Consider the following 11,646-nt stretch of genomic DNA (forward strand, 5'->3'; position numbering starts at 1 on the left):
AGAGAAGAAGGTAGCGCGCGTTCAGAGAAAGCTTGTTTCTGGTACCAGAGAGCAGAGAAGGGAAAAGTCGGCAAAGTGCGGTCAGCTACGACAGAAGGCTGCAAATACAGGAGCGTCTGCTCTGCATGGCGACTGCGTCACAAGAGGGCGACACTTCAGTGTCCTCTGCTCCACAGGACGCGCCCAGTGGCAACATGTGACCCCTTTCTCAAACTTCCCAAATGGCTGTGGGGTACATTCAGCAGAGGAATGAAATCGAACCCTGTCAACGGATTTATCTAGATAGAGTCCCATATGCTATGCAGGGTTCTACCTCTACATCTACATCTACGTGATTACTCAGCTACTCACAATAAAGTGCCTGGCAGAGGGTTCAATGAATCTCCTTCAAGATGTCTCTCTACCGTTCCACTCTCGAATGGTGCGCAGGAAAAACCAGTACTTAAATTTTTCTATGTGAGCCCTAATTTCTCATGTTTTATAGTGATGATCATTTCTCCCTATGTAGGTAGGTGCCAACAGAATGTTTTCGTAATCGCAGGAAAAAAACTCATGATTGAAATTTCATAAGAAGATCCCAATGCGACGAAAAACACTTTTGTTTTAATTATTCCCACTCCAATTCACATATCATTTCTGTGGCACTATCTCCCCTATTTCGCGATAATATAAAACGAGCAGCCCTTGTTTGAACTTATCAGGTGTCATCTGTCAGTACCACCTGATGGGGATCCCACACCGCGCAGCAATACTCCAGAATAGGGCGGACAAGCGTGGTGTAAGCAGTCTCTTCTGAAGACCTGTTGTGCCTTCTAAGTGTTCTGCCAACGAATCGCAGACTATGGTTTGCTCTACCCACAACCTTATCTATGTGCTCGTTCCAATTTAGGTTATTTGTAACTGTAATCCCTAAGTATTTACTTGAATTTGCAGCCTTCAGATTTGTGTGAGTCATCGCGTAATCGAAATTTAGCGGATTTCTTTTAGTACTAATGAGAATAACTTCACAGTTTTTTTTATTCAGTGTCGATTCCCATTTTCAACGCCACACAGATATCTTATCTAAATCATTTTACAATTCGGTTTGGTCATCTGATGACATTACTAGACGATAAATGACAGCATCATCTGCAAAGATCCTAAGACGGCTACTCAGTTTTTTTCCTATGTCGTTAATATAGATCAGGAACATTAGAGAGCCTATAAAACTTCCTTGTTGGACGCCGGATATTACCTCTGTTAGTCGATGTCTTTCCGTCTGTTACTACGAACTGTGACCCTTCTGACAGGAAATCACGAATCCAGTTGCACAACTCAGGCGATATTCCATAGGCACGCAGTTTGGTTGGAAGAAGCTTGTGAGGAACGGTGTCGAAAGCCTTCTGGATATCTCAAAAAAGGAATCCCCTGTCGATAGCACTTATTACTTCGTGAGTAAAAAGAGTTAGTTGTGTTTTAAAATAATGATATTTTCTGAGTCCGTGCTGATTATGTGTCAATAAATCGTTTTCATCTCGGTGCTTCATAATGTTCGGATGTACCGATTGGTCACATAGGCGCTGCAAAAACTGATGCTAGTTTCCAGGACAGCAGCTTGGCTGCAGATATGTGTGTAAAAGAAAATTTAAAGTATACATACAGGGCGACTAACATAAAATTAAAACCGAAAATATTGCGGAGATGGGAAGTGCTGTTGATGTGCAGTTATCACAGAACGTGCAGATAGTCATGGGCTGTTTATTGTTGGCCAATAAACAGTCTGTAATAATATTTATAAAGTGTATTTTTTGTGCAAAAGTACACTTTTTGAATGGAACAATTCTTATTGACATTAAGAAACTAAAAATAGCGTAAATTATGTTAGTTGATTTGTTGCAGGATTCTAGTGCAAGCTGCTTACAATATAAATACTTTGGAAAGTTGCCACACTGTCACTTGTACAATACCTGTAGTAGTACACACCAAAGGACAACACAAATGCATGCACTAGGTATGTGGATTCTGGGCCGTAACGAGGTAACTGTCCATCACAGGTTGTGTTCAAAACGGCCACCAGCAGTGGCAGAACACGTTCCCTATCTGGTATGGAGCGACTGCTGCACACATGCTAGCGTTTCGTCGAACATCTCCGAGCAGGCTGCAGTTATGCGTCGTTATGTATCATTGGGTGTAGTTGGTATGTCCTTGCAGACAGCGTCTTTCAGCTTTCCCCACAGAAAAAGTCAACAGGCATCAAATCTGGAAAATGGGGCACCTAACGTACTGGTCCTCTGCATCCAATCTAACGTTATGGAAACAATTTGTGAAGACATGCTGTAATACTCCACGCACTATGTACTGGACAGCGGTCATATTGGTAACACAGGTTCCTCTCTGTGTGCAGAGGAAAGCCTTCTAGTATCTGTGGGAGATGGTTTGTTAGGAGGCTGTGATAGTTGTGCGCATTCAGTGTTCTATCTATGAAACTCGTGCCTATGATCTGACGGTTTACTATCCCACGGCAATGTTTACACTCCATGGGCGCTGATGTTCCACCTGAGGAAGCCAATGGGGATTGTCAACACACCAATAGCGCACGTTTTGGTAGTTTACCTGGCTTCACCACTAAACAAGGCACGTGATACATATGGAGTACTAGTCCCAATTCCCATGTACAGAAGTTAACACGATTCTTATAATTGTTTCCATGGAGCTCTTCATTGAGGTAGATGTAATGGGAATGGAATTTAAGCTGATGGGGAATGTGTAGGACACTTGCCTGACCCATGTCACTTACACATGCGATTGCATAGGAGGTAAAGTGTTGATCAACTGCAACAACCGCAAGAACGTTAATTTCCCGCTCTTCTGTTATCACTTGCTTCATTCTGTTACGTTCCCTAGTTCTTACACTATCACTTTCACACAACTGATTAAGAAGATGGTCGAGATTGGGATCCTGCCGCAAGCACTGTAGAAGAACAAACTGCATTCTTCCTACACTCTCCATGCACCATGAGCGTGTCAGCTTTTTCTGCACTGAAATATCCCGTTGTACACACATGAGCTACTGCTTAGACTGTCACATAGAAAACTGATAGCAGGAGCACACAAGCACACTGTAAACGAACATAACAACTTCGATCTAACAACTACGCAGGTTGAATGGCTCAAAGAAGTGTCAGTGTGGAAACTTCTCACAATGTGGTATCCCATAACTGGCTTGCACTAGCCTTCTGCAGCAAACAGCACTGAAATTCTAGTTTACCCTATTTTTAGTTTGTTACTGGCAATAAGATTTGTTTCATTAGGAAAATCGCAGGTACAGAAAATACAATTTCTAAGTATTATTAAATCTGTTTATTGGCTAACAGTACGAGACCCTGGCTTCGAATTCATTCTGTGAAAACTGCACGTCAATAGCACTTTCCATTTCCATAATATTTGCAGTCCAAGCTTTAGATGGTTCACCCTGCAGACGCCATACAGAGCACAACCACATACAAGTCAAGAGAATTAATTGGTTTCAAACCACCCATTATTATAGGTGTGTTGTGGGAGTATTATTGGCTTGTTTTGTCGTCACGTTTAATAGGGGCTACATGTCTGGGTGAGCATGGCTGGGAGGAGGTTGAAATACATAGAGAAGGGGATGCTAGAGAGAAGGGCAGATGGTGATGGATTGGGATAAAGAGGGATGGAAAGAGAGATGGAGCACCAAGAGATGAATAATGAGAGCCTTATAGCGTGAAATCACGAATTCAGTCGCAGATGATACTCCATAGGATTGTAATTTTATTAGAAGCTGGTTGTAAGCAACGGTTTCAATAGCTGTCGGTAGGCCTAGAATTATGGAATCAACTGCAGGTCCTCTGTCGATAGCAGTAATTACTTTGTGTGAACAAAAATCCACTAGCGTTCCATAAAAAAGATATTTTCTGAGTCAGTGCTGTCCATGTGCCAATAATTCAAGGTACTTTATAAAGTTGGAACAGCCCGTATGCTCCTAAATCGTACTGACTATAATGTCTGTGATATATGTGTACAGTTTAGATGACCAGTTGTATGTCACTGTCCCCACAGTTTCACTTGCGAACCTGTATGGCACATATATTGTATACATCTCTGCCTACTCACAGTCTTCACCCATCTCCTCTTCACCCCTCTGTCTGTCCATCTCATCCTATGCTCTCATCATTTTCCATCTTACCACTACTCATCTACACTATCCATTTGGCTCCTGCATCCCCCCATCTCATTCTCCCTCTATCTCTGATTATCTCCTCCATTTTCTCTCTATACATCTCCCCCTCCCCTCTCTCACTCTGTCCATCTTCTCCACCCCTTCTCTCCATTTTCTCCTTCCCCTTTTCTCACTGTCCATATCCTCCACCCCGCTTTGTCCATAGCCTCTCCTCACTCTCCCCTCCATCTCTTCCTGCCCCCAATCTGTTATTCCATCTAAATCTGCCCCCACTCTATATCCATTTCCTCTTGTACCCTCTCCCTTCGCATCTTCCATCCTTCCCTGTCCATATCCTCCTGGCCTCTTTCTCTTATCCATCTCCTCCTGCCACCATTTCTCCTTCCATTATCACCTACACCTCTCTACCTTTCTGTCCTCATCTCCCTCTTATCCAAACCCATCTCTTCTTCGCTGACCATTGTGGCCGAGCAGTTCTAGGCACTTCATTCTGGAACTACAGGGCTGCTACGGTCGCAGGTTCGTATCCTGCCTTGGGCATGGATGTGTATGATGTCCTTAGGTTAGTTTGGTTTAAGTAGTTCTATGTCTATGGGACTGATGACCTTAGATGTTAAGTCCCATACTGCTTAGAGCCATTTTTAACCATCTCTTCTTCCCCATCTTTGTTCCTCTCCTCCTGCCCACCTCTCCCACCTATCTCGTCCTATCTACTGTAGTCCCCTCTCCTCATTCATCTTCTACTCCCAGCCAATCAGTGTTCATTTCCTCCCACTCCCATCCCCCTTTATGTTTTCTCCTGCCCCTCCTCCCTCAGTCCATCACCTCATATCATCTCCCCCTGCCTCCACTTACCCTGTCCATCATTTCCTGGTCCCTACCTCAGTCTATCACCTCCTTTATCTATTTCAACATTCCTCAGCCATGCCCACCCACAAATGTAGCCCCCCACTAAACATGTCGATAAAGCAGGCTGATAATATTCCCACCACATACGTAATGTGAAGTGCAGCTTACACATCAGGGACTAGAAACCAATCACTGCTCCTGTCAAATAAGTTGTCATGCAAAGAAGATCGATAAAGCAGGTCGGTTCTACTTGAACCCAACACACTGTCGTTCAGTACAGCCTACCCACTGTCAAACCATTTCGTACTCTCGGTTAGTAGGCTTCACAGTAAAGCAGGTTCCTAAGGCCAGCCACTACTACTTAAACACAACTTGCCTATTATACGGCTCAGCCAATATGGCATGGGCTGACAAAATACGATATTGTCCCTATTCCCACTCCTGTCGAGCTGGAAGGCTACAAGACAAGCAGTGATGATGCTCGTACAGTCATGTAGTTTGTTTGTTTGCCATGTTTCGGTGAAATGGGTCCAGTGATTTAATGGGAGATCATAGACATACACTACGTGAACAAAGGTATCGGGACACCCCCATAAACATATGTTTTTCATATTATGTAAATTGTTCTGCTACCTACTGCCAGGAACTCCATATGACCGACCTCTGTAGTCATTAGTCACCGTGAGATAGCAGAATGGGCGCTCTGCGAAACTCATAGACTTCGAATGTGGCCTGGTCATTGGGTGTCATATGTGTCATATGTCTGCACGCAAGATGTCCACAATCCTAAATATCACTAGGTCCACTATTTCCAATGTGATACAGCACAAAAACGTACAGGCCGATTTCTTCTGTTGACCGACAGAGAGCGCGTAGAGTTGAAGAGGGTCGTAATGCATAATAAACAGAAATCTTCCCAGATCTTCATACAGGAATTTCAAACTGCAGTACGATCCACGGCAAGTACTATGACTTAGGTGGGCGGCGAGAAAACTTGGGTTTCGTGGTCGAGCGGCTGCTCATAACCCACACATCACACCGGTAAATGCCTAACGACGCCTCGCTTGGTGTAAGGAGTGTAAACGTTGGAAGACTGAACAGTGGAAAAACGTTGTCTGGAGTGACGACTCAAAGTAGATAATGTGGAGATCAGATGTCAGGGTCTGGGTGTGGCAAATTCCTAATGAACGTCATCTGCCGGCGTGTGTAGTGCCGACAGTAAAATTCTGAGGCGGTGGTGTAACGGTGTGGTCTTGTTTATCATAGAGGGGGCTGCACCCCTTGTTGTTTTGCGTGGCACTACCACAGCACAGGCCTATATTTATATTTTAAGCATCTCATTGCTTCTCGCTGTTGAAGACCAATTCGGTAATGGCGACTGCATCTTTCAGCAAGATCGAGCCCCTGTTCATTATGCACTGCCAGTGGCGGAGAGATTAAACGACAATAACATCCCTGTAACGAACTGGCCTACACAGATCCCTGACCTGAATCCTATAGAACACCTTAGCTATGTTTTGGAACGCCGTGCCAGGCCTCACCTACCTACATCGATACCTCTCCTCAGTGCATCACTCCATGAAGAATTGGCTGCCATTCCCAAGAAACCTTCCAGCACCTGATTCAACGTATGTCTGCGAGAGGGTTAGCTGTCATCAAGGCTAAGGGTGGGCCAGCACCATATTGAATTCCAGCATTACAGATGGAGAGGCCACGAACTTGTATGTTATTTTCAGCCAGGTGTCCAGACACTTTTAATCACATTTTACGTTTTGTACAGCAGAATGTCTTCAATATTGCGAGTGTCACATTCACTGCAGTGCATAACGTATTTGCAGAGAAGTCTGGTGCGCTCTCCCGTGTCCATTAGGCATCTACGGGGGGCGAAACCTTCGTCAGATGCAGCAGGTATCCTGGCGAGAAGAGGTCCAACGTCAGAAACTGGTGGCACATACCCGGGGCCTTTGATATGAAGCCTCCTCCCGCACCGTTGTCAAGCTTTAATGACGTCCGACGTTCGAAAACAAAACTCAAGAAGTTGCATGTTGGGTCAGTTATCAATACTGAGTGTCTCAAGCTGGGCCACATCGCAAATACATCTGCCATACAGGGTGATTCACGAAGATATGTAAATATTTTAATATGTCGTTCTACATGTAACAATATAGAAAAAAAGGTCATATAAACATAGGTCCGCAATTGTTCAGTTACGGAGTTACGGGTAATAAAAGGTTTTACCAGAAATTTAGCAACTTCGATATTATGAAGATATCGCACAACTTTAAGAGGTTAAAGTAAAACACGATTTCCACTTATTTTGTTATTACTGGTGTGCTGAATATAATAAAACATGTCCCAGACGTGTATCTGCAGTGTATCGTCCAGAGAAGGAAAGGTTGTAATACAAGTAAATTTGTTTATTTTTCATTAAGAATGTAGAAACGTGTGTGTCATTGTTGGCTACCTTTAGTGAGTTGTTGCAGACGTTCCCTAACCTTACAACGAGTTAGTTTTCTGTACTGTTCAGTGAAAGAACACAATAAGAACAGTGTATTTAAGTAAAACCACATAGTAACTGTTGTAGTTTGTAGATTATTTATGAAGTAGGAATGCCTTTCAAATTTACGACGTAGGAATACGCCACTATGGTGTTTATTTATAGAAAATGTTATGGCAATGATACGGCTGAAATTAACGAATATGGCGTACGTTATTCAACTCGATGGATTCCAAATGGACGAATCATTAGTGGAGCATTTCGAATGTTACAGGAGACAAGTTCTCTACCTAGCTCTCATAATCAGTACGAGCGCTCGATACGTGAAGACGATTATGAGGATATTATGGATGCTGTTCAACTTAGCCTGTGTACAGTACACGGCGTATCTCTCAACTATTAGACATTTAACAATGTAAGATATGGTGTACAATGAAGTAAAATAATGTGTGTCTCTGCCATAAACAAAAAGTGCATCAGTTATCCGGGAGATCCAGCCCTCTGCTTGGAGTTGTGCAACTGGTTAAAAACTAATTGACAGTTACACAAATACGTTTTATTTTCTGATGAGGCACAGTTTACTCGAGATGGTATAAACACTTTATTGGACCATTCATTTTCCCAGGACGTCTAACTGGCGGGTCGTACTTACAATTCCCTCAAGAAGAAATGCCCCACTTGCCCGAAGATACTCTACTTGCTACGCAAATTCAAATGTATTTTCAACATGACGGCATGCCTCCACATTTCGCCAACAGAGTTACTGCACAATTAAATGAACATTTTTCCCAGAGATGGATTGGTGGTGGTGCTACACGTCTGTGGCCACCCAGATTTCCCGATATAACACCAACGGATTTTGTGTACGGGGATGGGTGAAAGATAATGATTATAATGACAAAATCAATACACGTGAGGCAGGACTCGGTCGCATTATGAGTGCAATAGAAGAAATTAAGAACAATCCTGTGAAACTGAAACGAGCAACAAAATCTGTACACGTGCAGCTAAATGCACTGAACTCGGTGGAGACGTTTTTGAACATTTACTGTGATTGTGATTGTATTGCGAAATTGTATGTACTTTGTACAAGTTTCTTAACAGTGAGCTTTGTTTTTTTTTCGGTTTAACACGAATTCACGTGTGCTGTGGTATACATAAAACCAGATTATGTGACACATTCATACGGTTTCAGATAACGCTTTTACCATAAATTTTCCAAAATTAAATTCTCTACAACTTCCGTTAAAAACTATGTGCAGTTGTCTGGAATTTAAAGAACAAATTAGACCAGGTAGTTAATAAATTCAAATTTTACGAAATTATGCCTTTGCTTCTCTGGATGTTCTGGAAAACAACTGTAGATACGCATATGGGACATGTTTTGCTAGATTCGCCAGAGCAGTAATAACAAAATAAATTTAAATCATGCTTTACTTTAACCATCTATAGATTTGCGATGGCTTCATATTAGCGAAGTTGCTAGATTTCAGGCAAAACCTTTTAATACCCGTAACTCCGTAACTAAACGTTTGCGGACCTATGAACTTTTTTCTTTAGTTTTAAACGTAGCGTAACATATTAAAGTATTTTCATATCCTCGTGAATCACCCTGTAAATTACGCCTGTACAGCCGTATTCCAGCAGATCTCTACTACTTCTATTGTCAGATCTGACAAGTTTGTATCGAAAGTACAATGCTTTCGTGAATCTGTTTCGACGGCATACAACATATACCAATAATTAGTGCGGCTAGTGACGCCATTACGTAGACTACGCCGTAAGAATCAGTAGCTGCTGAAATGCGTAGATGACGTGAACCGATGACGGAATGCGTATCAAGAGCTATTGCGCTAGAGGTCATAGAAACAGTTGAGAAAGTCGTATTAAAGTTCGGTACAAACTCTAGCTACTCTCGAATTCACAGGTACTGATTTTGAGGGGGGTGACCATTGAGAGCAGGAGACCATCAAGTTGAGGAAATTGATACGCTGAGCACTCCGCCACAGTGCTGGAAGAAACACGTAGAGACTTACCAGATGTGTGAGTTTTGCTCTGTGCCACTGCAGCCAGTGTATCTTGGCCACTGCTGCACTGGGCTGACACCTCCCACCTACTGTGTCCGCAGTCTGCCCTCTGCTCCAGAACCCCTCCCCCTCTCAGCCCCCCCTCCCCCTCAAGCGTCGTCGAACTTTCCTGACGTCCGACATTGGAAGCGTTGTTGCGCAACGCCTCGCAGCACTGACCTCAAGGGCACGTGATAACTATGGCAACCGCTCTGCTGCTCATTCTGACCTCGCGGCATCTTCCTAAACTACTCAGTGTTAGCCAGGTACCTGCTCACCGCAGCGTGCTCACATCGGAGCCCGTTCCTGCCCATTCCCTGAGAGGCACGCCCTGAGGATGCAAATACCGTCAACATTGCGTGTGCACTTGACAGTGGCCTCCATTCGGCGGCTAATGAAGTTCACGGATTTCGTATGATCTGCACCAAATGATGACTACATCTCTAGAGCTAGTTGTCGGTGGTGAGCTGCGATCACACGCTGTCCCAGGAACTCACAGACTCGCCTTTCTATGGGACTAAGATCCATTTATTTAGTGGGGATATTAAGAAGTGATCGGGTTCCTGAGCGATTGTCAAGAGGTGGACGTGTCCATTCAGTCCAGTGAATGTGGCTGTTGGCATCTATCCAAACGGGAGTGTCTACAGCATGCTCAGCAGGAAGTGCAGAAGTAAGTGGTAAGGTGGTACAACACTACGCAGGGCGCATGGGCTTCTGCAGTGGAATGCTGATCTCATTTGTGGACACAAGAATTTATTTTCAAAACGATAATTAAAACAGAGCACTGTTAACAACACAGTGCTTAATTAGGATTTGCAAATTGGGATGATTTACAGCGTTTATTCAATTGTATAAAACAATGAGATTAATTCAAAACATAATTTTAAAGAGAAACAGCCTCATGGCCGTAACTTTAAATTCATAAAAAATTACTATACACAAATATAACCGTATCATAACTAGAGATCTGAGTTCACTAGTGACCTGTGAATATGAAAAATTACAATTTGTAAAAGGTATTTGGTCTCAAGAAAAATACTCAAACAGCAAGGTCTCATAAATACGTGATTTAACTATTATGGAAAACGTTCTGGAATATGATGTTATGATAGCCTGAAAGATTTACACATCAATCAGCACATTCTCGATGGCCGCGCGTGTGAATTCCGTGCTCGAGAGCTGAAGTCAGAACGACACGCAGGAGGACCTGCGCACGTCAATAACGGCTTCTAGATCACACAGTCCCAGTATTAATACACATTTCACCAAAATACTAAAACCAACAGCTGAGCCGTGGATAGCGCCAAATGCAGGGGGCCATGTTAAATGTTATAGTGTGACACCCGCAGTTACTGCTACAGCAATAGTTCATTACACATCTCCAATGACGTCAAATTTCACTTCATAAATTTATAAACCACAACTAGTTGAAGGTGATAATGATCAGACAATCCGCACACATCGTTAAAAAGCAAAGCACCGTTTGAAGATGCAAAGTTGTTACTATTACAGTTGCCAACGACAATGAAGTTGGCGATTCCAATTTAAATTGGCGGCTCAAGTTTTATACATAGAATAAGCTTTGACTCATAAAATTGACGACCTAACGTATTAACAATAACAGTAATAAAAGGAATCGCCGAATATCGGCCACACTTGTAAAGCAACAGAACCAGTGCACAGTGCAGTTGGATGGACTTGCAGTACCAAGTATCGCGGACCCACATCCAAGTGGTTTAAGGAACGACTAGCGGAAATCAAAGAGGCTACATGGAGCAATGACATCCAAAAGCTCTACAACAAATGGCTCACCATTTACAGTCAGTCCAGGAGCTCGCCGTTAACTTGCACGCCAGGGTAAATTTCCGCGCTCTCCTCAGGATTCCAGACAGACCCGGCTCTCAAACAGAGCCCATCTTGGCCGGAGACTCATTCCGCCAGGCCCAGGCGCCGGAGTGTCAGCACGGTGCGTCCCCGCAGTACACGGAGCGCCGACCGGCTGCTCGCGCTGCCTCCTTCCCCCTGTCGCTGCCGCCACTCCTCCAGAGCCG

At 43.6% G+C, this 11,646-nt stretch overlaps 1 protein-coding gene across 3 annotated transcripts in view; it reads right to left on the bottom strand.

Annotated features, from left to right (window-relative positions):
* LOC126427314 (uncharacterized protein K02A2.6-like) overlaps nt 1-9,640 on the bottom strand; it is a 59,145-nt gene extending 49,505 nt beyond the window's left edge. Inside the window, exon 1 of one of the 3 annotated variants that reach the window (XM_050089619.1) lies at nt 9,566-9,640. The gene's annotated coding sequence lies outside the window, so the exon portion shown is untranslated. The remainder of the gene's footprint in view (nt 1-9,565) is intronic. The other 2 variants (XM_050089621.1, XM_050089620.1) reach the window with 2 other exon arrangements.
* Nucleotides 9,641-11,646: the final 2,006 nt, after the last annotated feature.

The sequence above is a fragment of the Schistocerca serialis genome, chromosome 11 (assembly GCF_023864345.2).
Source record: "Schistocerca serialis cubense isolate TAMUIC-IGC-003099 chromosome 11, iqSchSeri2.2, whole genome shotgun sequence".
Taxonomy (NCBI): Eukaryota; Metazoa; Arthropoda; class Insecta; order Orthoptera; family Acrididae; genus Schistocerca; species Schistocerca serialis.